This window comes from Mesoplodon densirostris, chromosome 6 (genome assembly GCF_025265405.1).
Source record: "Mesoplodon densirostris isolate mMesDen1 chromosome 6, mMesDen1 primary haplotype, whole genome shotgun sequence".
NCBI lineage: Eukaryota > Metazoa > Chordata > Mammalia > Artiodactyla > Ziphiidae > Mesoplodon > Mesoplodon densirostris.
In genome coordinates, this window is record NC_082666.1 from 20603527 (window position 1) to 20624086 (window position 20560).

At 52.2% G+C, this 20560-nt stretch overlaps 1 protein-coding gene across 4 annotated transcripts in view; it reads right to left on the minus strand.

The window, feature by feature from the left end:
* RGS3 (regulator of G protein signaling 3) overlaps positions 1 to 20560 on the minus strand; it is a 126769-nt gene that overhangs the window by 24157 nt on the left and 82052 nt on the right. Inside the window, exon 1 of one of the 4 annotated variants that reach the window (XM_060100676.1) lies at positions 10833 to 10896. The exons of 2 other annotated variants lie outside the window; for them this stretch is intronic. The gene's annotated coding sequence lies outside the window, so the exon portion shown is untranslated. Of the gene's footprint in view, positions 1 to 10635; positions 10742 to 10832; positions 10897 to 20560 lie in introns of those variants that run through there. One more of the 4 variants, XM_060100675.1, reaches the window with a different exon arrangement.

The window sequence follows — 20560 nt, forward strand, 5'->3', positions numbered from 1 at the left end:
CCCCAAAAGTAGGGCCCAGGCATCTTGACCTTTTTTTGACTCCCCAGAAAATTCTGGGAGCTGCCTCCATTAACAGACAAGGTGACTAAAGCCCAAGGAAGGGAGGCAATATGCCCAAGGTCACACAACAGAATCAGGACTAGAATCCAGACCAGAACCTAGTTTGGTACCAGTTCCAATACATGGCACTCCCTCTGTAATGGAGCCCATGCAGAAGAGGCAGGACCTGGGCAGCCCCTGGTCCAGGCTGGGCAGCTGACAAGCCTGCTAGAGTCAGCTACCCGTTCACGCTCCCTATGAAGAGAGGCCCAACTGCAGGAGGAGAGAGAGGAAGGAGGAGGAATTTGACTGCAGACTGAAAATTCTCTGTCCCTAAAGAATCACACAACAACTCACTGATGAGTCAGGGGCTCAGGAAGGCAGGCAACACACCAGAGCAGGGAGCATACCCATTGTACTGAAAGCAGTACTGAGGCACAGAGAAGCAGCTCACCAACACGCAGGGAAGAGGAAACCCTGAGGAGTGAGAAGAGAGGGGACCCCTCTTAGATACCTTCCCTACTCTTGGCAATGTCACCTGGCTAAGTCAGAAGAACATGCCCTCAGGCCTGGCCTTTGGAGCCTGCTGAGATGCTCACCACCCTCCTGGATGACCAGCTTCTCACCAGGCAGGGGAAGCAGCTCCCAAGGTCTGGGTTTCCAGTACTGTGCCCCCCGTCACCACCTCGCCAAGCCCCTTCTCCTCTCGGGTCTTCTGTGTGCATGGGGGGCCTGGACTCGCAGTCTCTGCCCCCAACCCCACCGCCCCAAAAACCCCTTCTACACCTCCAGCCTTATTCTCATCTGAAAGCCGTGCGAGTGGAGAACAGAAGCTTCCCCAGTCTCTTCCTGTCCCTGTGGTGACTGAGGCCTCCGTCAGAAAGCGAGCGCGGTCCCATGGGCCTCTCCTACCCCACCCCGGGGCTCTCTGCTCAAGATCCAGTTCTCCTGTCAGTTCCACCACCACTCCCTTCCCACCTGACACCCTCCTTCTCTCCCTGATCCAGATGTGTGCACGTGCACTGTCTCATTTCCTTATTATCTCAACCTTCTGAAGTCCACTTCCTGCCCATCTCTTGGAGCCCAGTTAAATGCTCCCTGCGATACCCTGGCTAGGGGGCTCTCTGCTCTCCTGCCAACGCCTGGCCTGCACTGCTGTCATGGCTCCGGGCAGGTCCTGCTTTGGCTCATTAGGATTGTGTCCCTGGCTTACTCACCCCCACCCCAACCCCCAGAGATACTCAGCAAATAGCTACAGAGCCCCAGTCCTGTGCCAGGGCCTGTGTGGGGCACCAAAGCCAAACGGTGGCAAGACACATGTCTTTCCCCGAAGGCACTGGGTCTCTGGGTGAGAGAACCAGGTAAGGGGTCCATGTCAATCTCCCACCACCCCACCACCACCCCAAGGGGCTATGGAAGCCCAGAGACAGCAGGAAAGACTGGGATGGCTCTTGGAGGAGGTTGGGAAAGGGATGGGAGAGGGTATCCAGGCCAAAGCCAGAGACAGCATGGAATATTTGAGGAAGTGCAGGTGGTTCCATGGAGCAGAAGCATGGCTATGTTAAGGAACTCGAACTTTACCCTGAAAGCCACGTTTACTTAGTGCTGTAAAGATAAGGAAGGTGGAGCTAGAGATGGTGGAAACAGAAAACAGTGAAAAAGAAGGGTGGAGAGGGGAAGAGAGAACGCATTAATTGAGCATCTACTAGACAGTAGGCACTGTTAACAGTTGCTTTACCTACACTTTCTCATGTCTAGCAAAATTGGCCCCATTTTACAAATAAAGAATCTGGGACTCAGAAAAGTTAAGTAACTTACACACCGTCAAAAGCTGAGTAAGGAGAGGACTCAGACTGTAAACATGGTCTGCTGGCCCTGAAGCCCTGCTCCTTCTCCTGCCCCATGATCTCCTTGCCTGCCCCCTTCACTGCCCTTCCTCTCTCTCTCCCTCTCTGTCTTCACAAGACCTTACCAAGCTCCCACCCGGGCCCAGGCACTGTGCTAGGCAGTGGTGAGCAATAGCAGATGCAGGGTCCCTGCTCTTACCCCAAATTAGTGGCGACTGAGGGGCAGGTGTCTGACTCGCCCGGTGAGGGCAGGGCTGCTACAGAATTACATACACCTGGTGACCCTCCCAAACCACCTCCCACCCGGGGACCCCTTCATGGGCGGGAGAGTCAGAAGTGTGTGGTTTCTCTATGATGTTCTACACTAGGCTGATCAAACAAAAAAGCTCTGCCAAGCTAGGAGGACCTCAGGGAAGGGCACAAGTAGCACTGTGATCAGGAGACCGGGACTTGGAATCAGGCAGGCCTGGGTTGAATCCCACTTCCTAACCGTGCGGCTGAGTCAGCGATGCCTCCCTCGCAGGGATGCTATGACAGGGGGCAGGAGGCAGGACCTGGGGCACAGCAGTGTTCAGCCCATGGCCGTGACCTTCCTCTCGACTGCTCGACTCTCCGTCATGTCAGGCACCGGAGACCAACCCCAAAATCTCAGGCTTAATTGCAAGCAACAGCTCAGATAACGGGGAGCACTTTCAGAGCCAGGGGTGGAGGAGGGAAGCCTATTGCTGGTGAAGAACAGGGGTCTGGAGACATACGAATCCAGGTTCAAATCCTGGCCCTGCCACCGCCTAGCTCGGTGCCCTTGAGCAAGCTGCTTAACCTCTTCAAGGCTCAATTCTCTTATCTGTGAAATGGCGACAGAAGTAACAAGTACCCAGACCATGATACTGTTGGGAGACCATCCAGATAGAGGGGCCTGGCACGTAGTGGGTGCTCAATACACATGTGCAATCCCTGTAATCATCATCATCATCACCAGTCCCTTCCCTTGCATCCACTCCAGGAGAAGGCACTTGACATATGCAGACCACAGCCCTAGGGTGGGGGCACTATTATTATCTGTACATTTCAGGGGAGAAAACTGAGGCCCATCCCAAAGGCCCTGGAGGCTGGGGGGTAGCCAAGCTGGGTAAGTATAGCTCACTGCGTGGCCCCCGGCCAAGCGACTCCCCTCTCTAGGCCGCCCTCTCCTGGAGGAGGTCTGTCCAGCTCTGCATCTCAGCCAGCCTGGAAGGGTCTGTTCTCAGGGCCCAAGGTGAGGCCGGGATACTTGTGGGTGCATCAAGGGCGGGAGAAGCAGAAAGCACCCCCTTTCCAGAGATCCATGCCCCACCCCCAACTTTGTCTGTCTGCTCCAGTTCCTAAACTATTCCTCCTTCAGGGCCTGCAGTGCTGGCGGCACTGGGTGGCCGCTGGGGTGGGAGTGGCGGGAAGCTTTTCCACTCAAGGACACTGGAATGTATATCTGGCCACTGGACTCAGCCGCAAACCTGCAGCCAAAGGCCACCCTCCAAGGCCCCAGGCACACTGCTACCTCCGCCACCGCCTCCCTGAAGAAGACATGCTCTGTCTCTGCTGAGGGGGATGTCAAGGCTGGGTTTGTCTGGGTTGACAGCAGGCTCCAAACTCATCCTCCTGTCATGGGAGCGTCTCTCATCTCTCTTATACGAAGCTGACTATACTCCCCTCCTGCTTAAATCCACCGCAACCCTCTGGTGTCCCAGCTCCTTCCCCTGTGTGTCCTGTCCCTGCCAACCGGCCTCTCCACCACACCACTTCTCCCCTCTTCCCTCCAGCCAGGCTGAACTGTTGGGAGTTCCCCAAGCACACTCTCCTCTCAGGCACCTCTAAATCTGTGCTCACTGTGCTTCCTCCCAGAACCCTCTCCCCTCCTCTGTCCACCTGGTGAACTCCTACACATCCTTCAAAGCTCAGCTCACCCTATTGCCCCTTGATTTCTGACAAAGGTGATAGGGACCGACAGTGAGAAAGGATGATCTTTTGAATAAATTGGATATCCACCCAGAGGAAATGAGTCTTGACCTCTACGTCCATCCTATGTAAGAATCTATTTCAGGTGGATTTCAGAGCTAAATATGAAACATAAAACAATAAAACGTCCAGAAGACAACACAAGAGAATATCTACAACCTTGTAATAGGCAAAGAAACAGGATTCAGTTAGCATTCTCCACAGAGACAAAGAATGACAAGTTGGCCTGCGTTAAAATGAAGAACTTCTATTCTTCAGAAAAGAGTGAAAAGGCAAGCCACTGAGTGGGAGGAGATATTTGCAATGTGCACATCCAACAATGAACACATATCCAGAATATTTTTTAAGCTCCCTCAAATCAATAAGAAAGAGACTATCCAATAGAAAACTGGAGAAAAGACTTGAACAGGCACTTCACAAAGAGATTATCCAAACGGCCAATCAACATACGAAAAGGTGCTAAACCTCATTAGTCATCAAGGAAATGCAAATTAAAACCACAATCAGACATCACAATAGCTAATGCCAATTCTGTTGGTGAGGACGTGGAGCAACAGGTGCCGCCTGAAAAGGGTGTATTGGTGTCACACTTGAGAAAATTATACAGTGGCCTCAGAATGGGAGAAAATCTTTGCAAATGAAGCAACTGACAAAGGATTAATCTCCAAAACATACAAGCAACTCATGCAGCTCAATATCAAAAAAACAAACAACCCAATCCAAAAATGGGCAGAAGACCTAAATAGACATTTCTCCAAAGAAGATATACAGACTGCCAACAAACACATGAAAGAATGCTCAACATCAGTAATCATTAGAGAAATGCAAATCAAAACTACAATGAGATATTATCTCACACCAGTCAGAATGGCCATCATCAGAAAATCTACAAACAATAAATGCTGGAAACGGTGTGGAGAAAAGGGAACCCTCTTGCACTGTGGGTGGGAATGTAAATTGATACAGCCACTATGGAGAACAGTATGGAGGTTCCTTAAAAAACTACAAATAGAACTACCATATGACCCAGCAATCCCACTACTCGGCATATACCCAGAGACAACCATAATTCAAAAAGAGTCATGTACCACAATGTTCACTGCAGCTCTATTTACAATAGCCAGGACATGGAAGCAACCTAAGTGTCCATCGACAGATGAATGGATAAAGAAGATGTGGCACATATATACAATGGAATATTACTCAGCCATAAAAAGGAATGAAACTGAGTTATTTGTAGTGAGGTGGATGGACCTAGAGACTGTCATACAGAGTGAAGTCAGTCAGAAAGAGAAAAACAAATACCGTATGCTAACACATATATATGGAATCTAAAAAAAAAAAAAAGATCAGAAGAACCTAGGGGCAAGACGGGAATATAGATGCAGACCTACTAGAGAATGGACTTGAGGATATGGGGAGGGGGAAGGGTAAGCTGGGACGAAGTGAGAGAGTGGCATGGACATATATACACTACCAAACGTAAAATAGATAGCTAGTGGGAAGCAGCCGCATAGCACAGGGAGATCAGCTCGGTGCTTTGTGACCACCTAGAGGGGTGGGATGGGGAGGGTGGGAGGGAGGGAGATACAAGAGGGAAGAGATATGGGGACATGTGTGTATGTATAACTGATTCACTTTGTTATAAAACAGAAACTAACACACCATTGTAAAGCAATTATATTCCAATAAAGATGTTAAAAAAAAGAAAATTATACAGTGGAATCTACTAAAGCTAATTATATACAACTTTATGACTGAGCAATTGTAAAACCTTAGGTATTTACCCAACAGAAAAGTATATTAAGTGCATCAAAAGACATGTATGAGAATATTCATAGTAGTGGCAACAACCCAAATGTCCATCAATGATAGGATGGATAAATTGTGGCACCTATATTCACACAGTGAAATACCACACACAGTGGGGGTGAACAGAATAAAACTGAGTACAATAATACTGAAGGATTCACCATCAAAATGCTGATCCAAAGAAGTCAACATAAAAGAATACATACTCAATGATTCCACATATACAAAATTCAAAAACAGGCAACACTACTCAGTGAGAGAAGGCAAGTAAGGGGTTACCCTTTGAGGTGGCAGTGACTGAGGGGCGTGGCGTGGCCAGGGGTGGGGTAGGTTTCCAGGGTACTAGAATGTTCCGTTTCTTGACCTGGAGAGTTTATTCACTTTGTGAAAATTCATCGGCTACATACTTCTACCCTTGCTGTCTTTTACATTTCAATATAAAAGTTTATTTCAAAAGCAAGTAAAAGCCCTCATCCCAGGGCCTGATAGCACATTCCAGCTGATTCCTCCCTCCCAGCCCCAAAGCTGCTGTGCCACCTCCCATTCAGCAAATGCCCGCTCAGTGTCAGACTCCATGCCGAGCACCTCACTTCACCCACATCATCTCATTCAATAACAGCCACCAGTAAGGGAAGTTGCCAGGGGTACCCCTGCGGCCCCCATGCCTCAGTGTCAGCACACACGCAGCCCTCTGCGTACACACCTCATCTCATTACCCCAGTGAGGTTGGGCCCTTGCTTGAGGAAATGCAGGCACCGAGAGTTTCTGTGTCTTACCCAAGGGCGCCCAACTGTAGAGAGGGAGAGCCTGCCCTCAAGTCCAGAGCCCATGCACCTGCACACAACATTATATGGCCGCCACTGTGATAAGCTGCAGCATGTGGATGGACACACATAGGCAATCTCTATGGTCAGGCAGGAATCATGTCTACACCCTAGAGGGGTGGGCAGACTGGGATGGAGATCTCCTCCTTCGATGGACAAGCGTCTGTGCATCCGGATTCAGTCTCACCTCCTGCAGGGGCCCCCGGGCTGGGTCAGAAGCTTCCCCAGGGTTCCCTCTCCACGAGTCTCCCTGTCAAAGCTGTCTTGTTACCATCCATTACGCGCCCATCCCTGGCACTAGATTAAAGATTGGACCTATACCTCCAGTGTACCTGGCCAGTGCACCGTACATAGTGGGTGTCAGACACATGTGGAGGGAAGGGAGGGAGGCAGGCAGAGAAAGCAGTTACAGAGCCGCTGTTTGAATCAACTGGGAACTTCATTAACGAGGTGTGAGCAGTGAAGGTTTCGGAGCTCTGCGGGGACACAGTTACAACCCTTGACTAGAGGAGTGGGACAGGCAAACCACCTTCCATTCCAGGGTTCTCCCCGTGGCTGCCTCCAGCCTTTTTTCAAGGTTGTGGCCAGCCATTTGGCTCCCAGAGGCTCTGCCCAGCTCTTCCTCTGCCTTTCCCCATGCCTCCCACCCTCTGCCACCCTGCCCCGAGTGTCTGAGCTCTGCTATCAGCCCGAGGTTAACCCCGCCAAGAGATAACCAAGGACACCACAGAGAGCCCTGGCTACGTAGGGGAGGGCGCGCCCAGTTCCAAATAACTTTCTGCGCTCCCCACCTTTCTAAGTTGGGAGCCGCTGACAGTTTTCCGGCAGCAGCCTGAGCCCCAGTGCCAGGTGCGGGCAGGCCAGCCCATGGCAGAGGGAGAGGGGAGAAGCACAGGGCCATGTGGGGCAGAGGGCACACCTAGCAACGCTCCACACGTCTGGAGTGAGGACCTCGGCCCACTGCCAGAGGAAGAGGGTCTCCTGGGACCCCTTCTCCTCTCCTCCAGGCCTGGGAGCTCCAATCTCTCAAGCGGCTCATGGCCCCAGCACCCCTTTCCCAATCCTGCCCCCACCCAGCTGGTTGTTCAGGCAAAGGTGGCGACTCCCAGGAGCCGAGCCTGGCTGGCCTGCCGTGAGTGGCTCCAGCCTCTCCAGGCTGAGCCGGCTGAGCCATAAGCAGCCTCTTTATCCCTCGGAGGAATGACGGTCTTCCCTGAGCAATGACATCTTGGAAACGGCCTGGCTCCACAAACAACAACAAACCTCCCAGCCTCAGCCCAGGCTCCAGCTTGCAAGAGAAGGCTTCTGACCAGAAGGGCCTGAGGAACAGGTTGGGGGCCGCTTCCCTGAGAAGCTGGACCCTGGCCTTGACCGATGACTCTCGGAACCCAGGAAGAGGAGAGGGTCTGCAGAGAATGGAAGATTCTCTGGATGCCTGGAAGGAGCCGGGCAATACCTGGTCCAGTCCCTGGTTGCCCCAAAGGGGAAACTGAGCCAGAGAAAAAAGCAGATTTGCCTGAGATCATCCAGTGAGCAGGGACCAGACTGTGCCTCAGTCTCCAGCCTGTTGGCCAGGCCAGGGCTTTCTCTACTGCACACGCTGCTTTTTCAGAGGAGAGCCGGGCTCTAGCTAGTAAATGCGGGGGTCCTGGAAAGGAATGTGTCACTAAGGGAGTCCCCAAAAAGGGAGCATCGAGGTGAAAGCCAAGTACTCTGAGTCATCCAGCTGGTGTGATGGAGAGAAACCTGGGTGGGGGACCCGGAGACCTGGGTTCTTGTCCCTGCCGTGCTACTGAGTCACATATAACCTCGGGCAAATCCTTCCTTTCCTGACTCAGTCCCGTATTTGTCCAGAAGGCAAACAGACTCAGCTATTCTAGGGCCTTGGGAGACTGAACGGGAAGAGGCTCTCAGAGCCCCTAGGAACCCAGTGGGGTGTGGGCATTCCCTCCTCAGCTGCGCCTCTTCTTGGGGAGCCAGGCAGACCACTGGCTGAGAACCGCACGTTCCCCCAACCCTCCAATCCACCACCCTGGTTGGCACCATCCCAACAGGGCCCAATCTGAGCTCCAAGCTGCTGCAGTCTGTGCAAAGGACCGGGAGCATTGCATTCAAACCAGCTGGGGCTGCCCCTTCCACCGTCTGTGGCCCAGGCCATGGGGTGGACACCACACCACCCGGCCCAGCATGATCCCAGCCCAGCTTTCCCTGTGGCCTCAGCCAGGCTGAAGCCAAGGTTCTCCCTGCCTTGTCTCCTATCAAAAATCCCATCCCCCAACCCCTTGGCTCTGTGGAAGCAACCCTGCCATGAAGAAACTAGGACCCTTCCAAAGGGACTCCTCACCAGGCCTCAAGCTGGTAGTGCCCACTGTCTGCCAGGCAGAGCTAGGAGATGGGTAGAAAGAGCTGACTTGGACGTCAGAGCTTGTCCTCAAGAAAACCCATCTGAGCCCTTTCCTATCATGCCCCAGGCCCCAGGCTGGGCCCTTGGGACCAAGGGATGAGTAAGGCTCAAATCCCACATAAATAAGACATGAAGCAACCACAGTGGGTACCACCACCAAGGGACAGACAGATTCCAACTGCAGTATTTGCTCTAGTCATGGAAGTCTGGGTAGGATTAAGACCTGGAGAGAAGAGAAGAGATGGGCTTTCCAGGCAGCGGGAACAGCATGTGCAAAGGCAAGAAGGCTAGGGGCTGGGGTGGTTTCACTGATACCAGATACTTATAATCAGAAGCCCCATCGACGATCTCTGGTTCAAAGAGACTCCCCAACAGGGGGTCACTCACCTCAGCTGCCTCCATCTTCACCATCCCCCTGCTGCAGCAGATGCCAGCCCGGGCCTGGAGCAGGCCCTGCTGTGGAACTTCACTCCCCGAAGGGCCCGCCCTGAGGTAAGCCTTGCCACGTGCTAGGGCTGGCGGAGAGGGGAGGTGCCCCTTGGCTGGGCGTGGAGGACTCAAGCGGCCCTGGTGGAAACTTTGACTATGGCCGCAGTGCCCTGGCTGGGATCCCACAGGCCCTGGCGGGTCAGACAGTGCAGCTCCTTCCTTCCAGGAGATATACCCACTCCAGCCACCTCGAGAGGGGAGCCAGATAGCCCCCAGCCGTGAGGCCTGAGGGCAGCAAGATGCTGCAAGTTTTTGGTGAGGGGCCCAGTGGCCCTGTACTTAGCTAGGCACCTCAAGCCAGGAGCGCCAGATTCAGAGCTGAGCTCAGGGTAACGGCACCCACATATCCTGTCCTCACTGTTCCAGGAGACAGATGTCCTCCATCCTGGTCCTGGCCAGAGAGACCTGCTGTATGAACTTGGGTACAGCCCCTCCCCTCTCTGGACCTGGGCTTTCCTCAGCCCTGAGCTCCCAGGGCGCGAGGCTTCTTCTTGGACACCCCACGACAAGTGTAGAGATGTGAGGCCTCCAAGTTGATAAAAGAATTGGCCTCTGTCTGCTTACAGCGGCTTGCTGTGTGGGGTGAGCAGGTCCCTAACAATTATCCCCCTCCTTACGGGTCTCAGCAGGAGCCAAAGGAGCAGGTGCAAGACCTTTCCCAGAGGCTCAGGAGGCAGAGCATCTCTGCTTGTACTTCCAGTGAACATTACAGCCGAAGCTGCAGGGATCAGATGCAACCCCACCCCCAGTCCAGCCCCCGAGACCACCTCCTTCCCCTCACGGAACTAGGCAGGAACAGCCATCCTGGTGCCTCGTGTGTGGTCAGCATCCCTGACAAGATCGCCAGCACCGCTGGCTGAGCGCTCGCTCCCTATGCAGTGGTCCGACTTCTGCTCACCAAACATTCATTTCCCTCAGAAAGAAAAGCTAGCTGACCAGCCTTGAAGTGGGAGCAGCACACAGTGGAAGCATGCCCCTAGCCCTGCAGGCTCCCACCCACCCACCCCGAGACAGACAGACAGACAGACAGACAAGCGCGCACGCACACACACACACACACACACACACACACACACACAGCTATCTCAGAGCAGAACACACATGGTTTGGTTGCAACATGCCTACCGATGGCTGCCCTGGGGAAGAAACAATAGAAACAGGGGCACGGGATGGCCTGGACAAGAGCCCCCCGCCCGCCATACACACACCCTGGCACCAAGGCACCTACCCAGCACACTCCGGCAGGGACCCGGGGACTCCTGGCTGCCGCTGCTGCCTGCCCGCCCGGGTCTCCGCCCAGCTCCTCCCACTGGCCGGCGGCGGGGCGGGCGGGCAGGCAGCTGTAGCAGCTCCTGGTGGCGCGTCAAGCGGCTGCCTTCCGCAGACAGAGCTCCTTTGTGTCAGCAGGGCTATTCACGGACTTACCCAAGGTCCCCAGGGGAGCGATACCTGCCGGGAAACGCCGAACCAAATGACCAGGTTCCCCCTCCCACATCTAGGTAGCGTTTTCAAAACCCTTGCATCACTTGGCCCTCCTCCTCTTCCTCTTCCTCCAGCGCCCTTCCCAAACACACACCCTGTCCAGCCCGCTGCCGCCACTCTGGAGAGAGGTTGGACTTCTTTCTTCCATCAAATAGAAAACTCTGTAGTTTCCCAAGACACTTTCATCTGAAAAGGAGCCCGGGATGTCTCGAGGAAGAGTCCTCGGCCGCCCTGTCCTTCAGCCTGCGAGGGGCCCGGGCGGCTCCTGGGTTACAGGCTCACACGCGCCAGCCCTGGCTCCCCTGCCATCAGTCCCCAGACCCGGGGCTGGCCCCCCGGAGTGCCGCTCTGGAGGGAGAGGCATCCATGGCTCACAGCAGCGTTCCCTGGCACTGGGACTCCCAGCCCGCTGCTCCCCCACACACATCCCGAAGGCTCCCCAAGCTGGGGCAGCGCGACCCCACTGGCCACAGCTCCGGCTCTCCGGCAGGACCAGGACGGAGCCAATCATGGAAACCTCCCGGCGCCCTCCCACCCCCACATTGCTCTCTTCCCAGTGGGCGGCTGCAATTTAACCCAGGGTCCTGCAACCTACCGCACCGACTCCAAGAATGCCACCGCCCCCGACGCCGGGGGAGCGGCTGCTTCAGTCATCTCCCAGCAGTACCATCAGCGCAGCCCAACACACGTTTTTATTTAGCACTTTTGTGTGTCAAATCCGGGCAAGCAGAGATGGACAGAGAGCCTGGGGCTTCCTCCCCCCAGGACGGTGGCTGCGAGGAGCACGTTACAACAGCCCAAGAGTCAGGATCACAAGTGAAGGAGAGGTCCCTAACAGAGGGACCGTGGGGGCAGAGGAAGAACACTGGACTGGGAGGCAAGGGTCCCCAGCTCAGGTTCCAGCTCCAGCCCTGGTTGACTGGGTGCACTGAGCAAGTCCCTGCCCATCTCTGAGCCTGGATTTCCTCATCTGTAAAATGGGGCTGACAACCCTTGACCTACCCACCTGAGGGGTTACCAGAGGATCAGTGGTCCCGGGCCAGGCACTATTTTGAGAGTTTGGCCTTCGTTAATTCATTGAATCCTCATCGGCACTTTGTGAGGCAGGTACTAGTATTACCCTATTTGCAGATGAAGAATCCAGCGTAGGGAAGGGTAGTGGAAGCTGCCCACAGCTTGCTGTTTGAAGACCAGTAGGATTTGAAGACCGGTAGGTCCAACTCCAGGGTGCCCACTCGAAACCACTGTGCAGCCCCACAGGAAGCTGTCTTGCCAGCGCAAAGTTGTTTGATGCTGAGGCTATGGCTGCTGCAGTTGGTTGTCTGATGTCAACAAACACACCCTGGGCTACGCCTGGGGCTCAGGTCAGGGGTGTCTGTCCCATAGCCAGTTCCAACCTGAACATGCTTACCACCCAAGTGGCAGGCAACCTGGATGTCAGCCCAGGAAAAAATGGGGCAGGAGGAGCCCCTATCCTCCTTTCCCACCTCACCCTGCCTCGGCCACCCTAGGCTGAAGTGCTGTTCCTCTGCCTCTTAGTCTCCCTGTACTAGTCTCAAAGTCTCTGAATGTCTGTGTCTGCCTGCCTCCTTGACCCTGTCTCTGACTCTCTATTCCTGTCTCTCTCACACATACCAGCACGTTCACGCATGCTGACATAAGAAAACATCCTTTATTAGGGTCAACTCGGAACAGCCCTCATCTGAGCTGGGCACTTATGCACTCCAATCAGCACTCTGCCTTGTCCCTGGGGGCAGAGCCCAGGCAGTCCTTGCAGGGCCCAAGAACCCTCCAGACTGGAAGGCTGTCATCCTGCAGGTTCCTGGGAAGCAGGGCCCATTCTTGTCCTGGGAAACTAAGGAGGTGAGTCTCAGGAGATGGCCAGTTCCAATGGGAGGCTGATAGTTCCCAGGGTGGAATTTCTGGTGCTTAGGATAAGATTCCTTAGGGTGGAGAGCCTGAATATAGGGTTCCTTGAGATGAGAGAAGTCCCTGAGTTCAGCTGAGTCTTCACCTCTCCATCAACAAACAGTTTCGGAGCACCAACTACATGCCAGGTTCTGTGCTGGGCCCTGGGGATGCGGTGGAGAACAGGCAGAAAGGGGCCCTGCACTCGCCAAGCCGACAGCTTAGTGATGGAGACAGACATCAGGCTCACAGTCAGACTAGCCAGCCCATCATTAGACACTGTGCCAAAGCAGCCCTGCCAACCCAGGGCACTGAGTCCAGAACAGATCCAGAATGCATTCATCAATACTCTGGACCACAAGGATAATGAGGAAAGGGCACAGCAGTTCAGTGTCCCGAGACCCAGGAGCAGGCCAGGCCAGGCTAGGAGAGCATCTAGTGCCTGGAGAGCCCAGGCGGCCACTGCCCACTGCCTCTCCATAGTTCCAGACACAAATCAACGGAAGCATGTGGACCCTCCCAGTGTACAGCCTGGGGCAGGATGGGAGAGTCACTGTCAGTCAGGCTATCTAAGCCGAAAGGGCCCTTGGAGATCTTTCACTCTATAAATATTCCCTATTTACAGCCAGAGAAACTGAGGCCCAGAGAGAGTTAGTGACTTTACCAAGGAAACAGAGCAACTGAGAGGCAGGGCTGGGACCAGAGCTTGCTAACTGCCAGTCCAGTGCTCCTTCTGTTGCACCCCAATGCTTCTCAGACCTACGTAAATGATGGTGCTATTCAGTACAGGAGGATTTGGGATCTAGGGAACAGCGAGATCCAGGTGGCCCACAGGCCACAGGATCAGCACCTGGGCCCTCAGAACCTGGGCCCCATTTATTGATCTCCATATTTTATTTAACAAAAACTTATTTGACAGTACGTGTCAGCACTGTTCAGAGCACTTCCCAATTACTGACTCATGAAATCTTCATAACCCTATCAGATATGATGTCTACTGTCCCCATTTTACAGATAGTTAAACAGAGGCGGAGAGATAATGAAACCTGCTCAAGGTCACCGGTAAGTGCACAGCTACGGATCAAACCCAATCCACTATCCGCTGTGCCCTGCACCACTGCACAGGGCGGCCATGGAACAGAGCCCTCCAGCTACATACTGAGAAGCCAGTTGGCTGAACAGCCCAGCCATGCAGGCAAACGTCTCACTGTTCAGGCAAGCTGGCAGCAGCTTCCAGAGCTAGGACCAGGGAGGGTTAGCAGGGAGCCAGTGTATGTGCACCTCCCATTTTAAGAGAAGCAGCACCCCCAGGCAGAGCCCAAGGCTCCAGAGAGGCCCCTAGGGAGATGCAGCAGCAGCAAGATACAGCCCAGACACCCCGGACAGGCCGTTCCCTGCAGCTGCACCGCAGCAAGGCTCTGTCTGTCTTCCCTCACTTCCTCCACTGTGTTAAGCCTGGTCTGCTCGGAATTGTGTCCGCAAGACCCCATCATGAACCCTGCACAGATAGAAACCCACCCACCTTCCTTCCCCGTGCAGACTCCACCTGGGGGAGACTGAGCCTTGGCAATACTCTCCTCAGAAAAAGGAGGGTACCTGCCAAAAGCTATTTAATGAGCTTCCCTGTCCTGGCTTCTGATCCAAAGTCCACTGGGATTTTATTCCAGGGTAGGGAGGAGAGCTATGCCACTATGGCAGAAACTGGGCACAAAGCCAGGGAGGTGTGGTCCCAGGAATTCCAGAGCTTATGCCAGACTAAGACCACTCCCAGCCCCCACCAGCAGCTGCTCAGGCTTTCACTGCCTTGGACAATGAAAGGGCCAGGCCTGTGCTTGGGTGATGGGGGTAATGAAAGCCAGGGCCGGGACACACTGGCCCCGCCTTCTACAGAGCCCTGCCCCTGCCCCACCCTGTTACAGAAGAGGGCAAAGGCCCTGGGCGGCCCAGGGGAACTGTGGAAGTATCTGCATATGCCCCTCCAGCCCAAGCTTTGAATCTGCTAACCCACTTAGGAAGTTCTGGGCCTAAGACTCATTGGGTCTTACAGCCTTGGTTTTGGGGTCTATAGTCTCCATGCAGAAATGCCATCCCCACAGAAGAGTGGGCCAAGAAACATTTATTGGTTATTTCAATAACTACTGAATCCCTATTATGTGCTGGAGCCTGTACTCGGAACTATGGACACAGGCAGGGAAGCAGCCTGCTCCTGGGATCTGACTTGGAGGGTGGGCACAGCTGACTCTGGTGCTGATGCTTAATCAGGAACTGTCCTGCCATGTTCTGGCCTCTATGCCCCTAACAGCAGGACAAGGGACACAGTCTCCCACCGCTTGCTAAGGGCATGCTCCTGGCTCTTCCTGGGGGCACTTGCCTTGTTCTCGGGGGCACATGCTGCAAGTGGAGTGCAGGTGAGCAGGACAGAGCAGGCATCCATCCTCAGGTTTAAACCCAGGGAGAGTTTTGGCCTGTAGTCTGCAGAACCCAGGGCAGGTCCCTTCCCCCTTACTGGTCTCAGTCTTCCATCCCTAAAATGAGGCCAGAGATGGGTGTCCAGTAGCGCCCCAGTTTCACTCCTCCCCTTCAAGAGTCAGTCCCAGGCCCCACGAGGTCCTCTCACTAAAGGATTAGGTTCTGTCAGTGGTATTTAGAAAGAGCACAGACTTTGCAGCCTAAAAAAATCTGAGTGTGAGTCATCTTCGGCAAGTCACTTTAATGTCTCTGAGTCTCGATTTCCTCAACTGTAAAATGGGGCTATTACCATCTGCCTCAGTGGGCCCTGCGGAAGACTAAATGAGACAGTGCATATGGAGGGCCTGTTGCTGTGTTGTCATTGTTGCTGCTATCATCTGTCAAAGGACAGAATTGATCTTGAGTGGGTTGGTGAAAAGAGTAATGTTAGGACTTCCCTGGTGGCGCAGTGGTTAAGAATCCACCTGCCAGTGCAGGGGACACGGGTTTGAGCCCTGGTCCAGGAAGATCCCACATGCCGCCGAGCAACTAAGCCCATGTGCCACAACTACTGGGCCTGCACTCTAGAGCCCACGAGCCACAACTACGGAAGCCCGCACACCTACAGCCCATGCTCCACAACAAGAGAAGCCACTGCAATGAGAAGCCCACACACCACAACGAAGAGTAGCCCCTGCTCACTGCAGCTAGAGGAAGCCCGCATGCAGCAACAAAGACCCAACACAGCCATAAATAAATAAATTTATTTTTTTTAAAAAAAGAGTAATGTTAAATGTGAAAATATCTGTTGAGGGTATAATAGATGAGAGCCTAACATGGTGCCCAGTTCTACTAATAGCTGATAATCACTAACATTTATTGAGCAACAGGCTACTATCATCATCCCCATCCTACAGATGGGAAAACTAAGGTACAGAAAGGTTGCATGGCAAAGGCAATGGCAAAATAGGCAGCATGGCACCAAGGTGTATGCTCTTAAGCTGTATGCCCTGCCATAATTCATGTTCCCCAAATGTCTCCGCCCTTGACATGTGCCTCTTCCTCAGCAACTTCAGGCAGCAAGGACAGTCCCCAATCTGCTCATGGGAACTGCATCTCCCAACAACAGCCAGGGGAAGCCCATATGCAGCAAAAGCCAGTAGACAAAAGTCCCCCCGGAGAGCCGGTCCTGAGAACCGTTGCTGGCCTGGGGCATGCATCACAGCCACCAAGCATCAGCCTGACCTTGGGTGCTGCAGTGGCACAGGATGGCCAAGAGCCACGACCATCTCCTTTCCTGGCTCCAGTCCAACCAGCCACTCACTGGCCTGGGATTTCAGGCTTTTGGGAGCAATCCTCGACCCAATGTGCTTGTACCAGCTCCAGGGTCAGGCCGTCCTGACTACTGGAGTTCCTGGGAAGTGTTCGGCACAGATGTGGAGGTCAGCCCTGTGACCTTGGCCGCTAAATGCAGTTCATCCCCAGACTCCCCCGAGTTCACCCCTTGCTTGGACTGTTGGGCCTGAGGCCGGGTGACCAAAACAGAGGGTCAGCAGATGAAAGACTTGACTCAAATACTGGCTTTGCTGCTGTTTTCTGCAGGACCTGGGGCGAGGCCAGTCCCCTCCTTGGGCCTCAATTTCCCTGTCTCTAAAATGGGTGCTAGGGTTGGACGAGATCAGTGCCACCCAGCATGTGGTCTGCAGGATGCACTGGTCCATGAACTGCTTGTTCCTGGTTTACAACAAGATAAGCAGAAAAATCAAGAGTGTTTGGAAACTTCTGTAGCAACTTGACATTGCCATGACATCCAAGTGCAAGACAATGGACTGGTCTGATTGAATACTTATAAGGCTAGTTCGGGTGCTGTCAAACCAGCATGAGATATCATATACAGTGTGTGTTTTAACAAAAGTATAAGGCTCTTCACCGCAGGTGATTTAAGAAGCCCTGGTCAAAAATGTCCTTGTTTCTAAGAGAACTCACTAACTAGGTCTCTAACACAGCACTCACACCTGCAGTGGGACTCATGATCCAAATGTTTCCCTCTCCACTGCTCCCAGCTCAGAGAATGGCACCACCAATCACCTGTTTGCCTGAACCAGACTCATGGGCATCATCCCTATCCCAAACTCTCCCCCCATCTAATATTAATCACCAGATCTTGCAGATCCCACGTCCTCCACACCATGCGGATCTCTCATCTCTCGATCCCTGCTGCCTGCACCCTAGTCCCAGGCACCAGCACCTCTTCCCAGGGTGAGGGCAACAGCCTCCTAACCGCTCCCTACCTCTCGCCTTGCCATCCTCTACGCCGTTCTCGTCAACAAGGCTGTGAGCTTTCTATGACACACATCGAACACAGAGCTCCCAGCGCCCCAGGATAAAGTTCAGACTCCTTACACAGCCTCTCGGACCCTGAACACTCCTCCAACTCACCTCGTGCTTCCTTTTCCCCTCCCTCATGCCCCCACTCACACTGGTCTACCTTAAGGTCCTCACCTAGAGTGATCCTTCCTACATCCCAGCTCCTGCCCCTTGCCTCACGTCTCTGAGCAGATCCTCCCAGTAGGTGCCCTCACTGGGCCTTCTGTCACAAATGTCATCTTTCCATTATATATTGTTCGAACTTGGTTGGGGTCTGTCTTTCCTCCAATTGTCCTCTACCACACTAGACTATTAATTAGCCCTATGGAGATGAGAACTATGTTGGTTGATGAACCACAAAGTAGAGGACGTTTGCCTGGCCAGCTTCCATCTGTGCTTCTTTGCCATCTGAGGAACCACCCGTCCTTCCCTCACTCTCAAACCAGGTGATTCACGTGGAACTGACCCATCTCCCACTCCAGGGATGGCCATGTGACCCAGGCCACAGCCAATCACTTTATCCCATCCTATTGTCTTCAGTGACTGGGATAGGCACATGATCCAGCTTGAACCAATAAGACTCAGACCCAGGATTATTGCTGAAATGATTGAGGGAGTCAAACTGCAAGGCCTTCATCCTGGTATTTCTGGCAACTATCTGCCATCACTAAGGGAGTGAGCCAACACATAAGCAGGTAGAGCCAAGAGATAGAGCGGGTGAAGCCAGTTCTTGGTGATATTGCTCAAGGTCTTGAATCCAGCTATGCCCGAAGGCTACCCTCCTAAATCCAATAAATTCCATTTCTTGGCTGAAGCTAATTTGAGTTGGATTCTTGTCACTTGCAACGGGAAGATTCTTGCCTAACGTGTGCTGAATCACCAGTGTTTAGCACAGTGTCTGACATACAATAGGTACTCTGGAATTATTTTTTCATTCATGCAGTCATTCAACAAACATTCAGCAGTGAGAAGGTGACCGGGTCTGCTTTATAGGAAGAATCATCTTGGCTGCTGTTTAGAGAGGTGAACTAAAGGAACAGGAGTAGGAACCAGGAGATCTACCAGGAGACCATGCAGTAGTACCAGGGACAGAGATGAGGCCTGAAGAGCATGGCTGACCAGAGGGAAAACGGGGGAGGGGAAGATTCCCAATTCTGAATTCACTGGAGAACCTCTGATGATCTCTGCTCCTCAGTTTCTCAATCTCTTTCAGCTCCTTCATTCTAGCATCCCTATGTTTTCTCCTACTGCTTATAGAGTCCCTAGCTGTCAACATTCAAATTTTCACTGAAGGGTATTGAGGTCAGGGTCAGGGTCAGGGTCAAGTCTGGAGGTTGGTTCTGACAGGCAGGGAGTATAGCGCAGTAGCTAAGAACCCAGGTTCTGAAGCCAGATGCCTGGGTTTGGATCATGGACTACACCTCCTAGCTGTGAGACCTTGTACAGTCTATTTAACCTCTCTGTTCCTTTGTTTGTTTCACCTATAAAATGGGAATAATAACAACAGTGTTAAGATCACATATCACAGTAGAAGGAAGGTACATTTGATAAATATTAGGTGGCATTATTATTATTATTTGTAGTAGGAAATCCAAAAAGAGGAAATTTTAGAACATAGAAAATAAATTATTCCAAAAATCAGTAAAAAATTTCCCTAAACTAAGGGAAGACTTGGGTCTTCAGACCAAAAAGGCTTACCTAGTTAGTACCAGGAAAAATTACCAAAAGAGAGCAAACAACTAGAAATAATCTGGGGAAATTTCTAAATTCCAAAGATTAGAAAGAGAAATCCTGCTTGCTTCCATAAAGAAACTTTAGAGAATCAAGTGAGTACTGCACTTCTTACAACACCAAATGCTGGGACAACAGAGCCTTTCTCTCAGGTTTCTGGGGGAGAAGGACTATTAACCTAGAATTCACTACTCAGGCAAAAGATGACTCAAACATGAGGGCAAATATTTTCAGACTTACAAAGACTAAGAAAGTATGCCACCCACAGATCCTTTCTAAAAAATTTACTCAAGAAAGCTCTCCAGACCAAAATGAATCAAAATCCAGAAGTCAAGAATAAGATGCTGTGGGATACAGGAGACTGGCAAGCAATGAAGCCAGAAACATTTATACACTTAACTACGGATGACATAATTGATAAGTTAAATGCAATTTTAAGTAAATGATTCTCAAAATGCAATAGAACTAATGTTTAAGAATAATAACAATCAGAAATAAAATTTCAGATGATTTCAGCAATACCTAGGAGTCATGGAGAAGAGCAAAGAGAAGTATGGGCCAGCTGACATGCTTATTATGGGTTGTAGGACATGAGGACACGTTATCATAGATCTGGTGTCATTCTTTTTTGGTTTTTTTTAACATCTTTATTGGAGTATAACTGCTTTACAATGGTGTGTTAGTTTCTGCTTTATAACAAAATAAATCAGCTATACATATACATATATCCCCATATCTCTTCCCTCTTGCGTCTCCCTCCCACCCTCCCTATCCCACCCCTCCAGGCGGTCACAAAGCACCGAGCTGATCTCCCTGTGTTATGCGGCTGCTTCCTGCTAGCTACTTGTTTTACGTTTGGTACTGTATATATGTCCATGCCACTCTCTCACTTCGTCCCAGCTTACCCTTCCCCTCCCCGTGTCCTCAAGTCCATTCTCTAAGTCTGCGTCTTTATTCCTGTCTTGCCCCCTAGGTTCTTCAGAACCATCTTATTATAGTTTAGTTTAGTTTAGTTTATTTAGATTCCATATATATGTGTTAGCATACGGTATTTGTTTTTCTCTTTCTGACTGACTTCACTCTGTATGACTGACTCTAGGTCCATCCACCTCACTACAAATAACTCAATTTCATTTCTTTTTATGGTTGAGTAATATTCCATTGTATATATGTGCCACGTCTTCTTTATCCATTCATCTGTCGATGGACACTTAGGT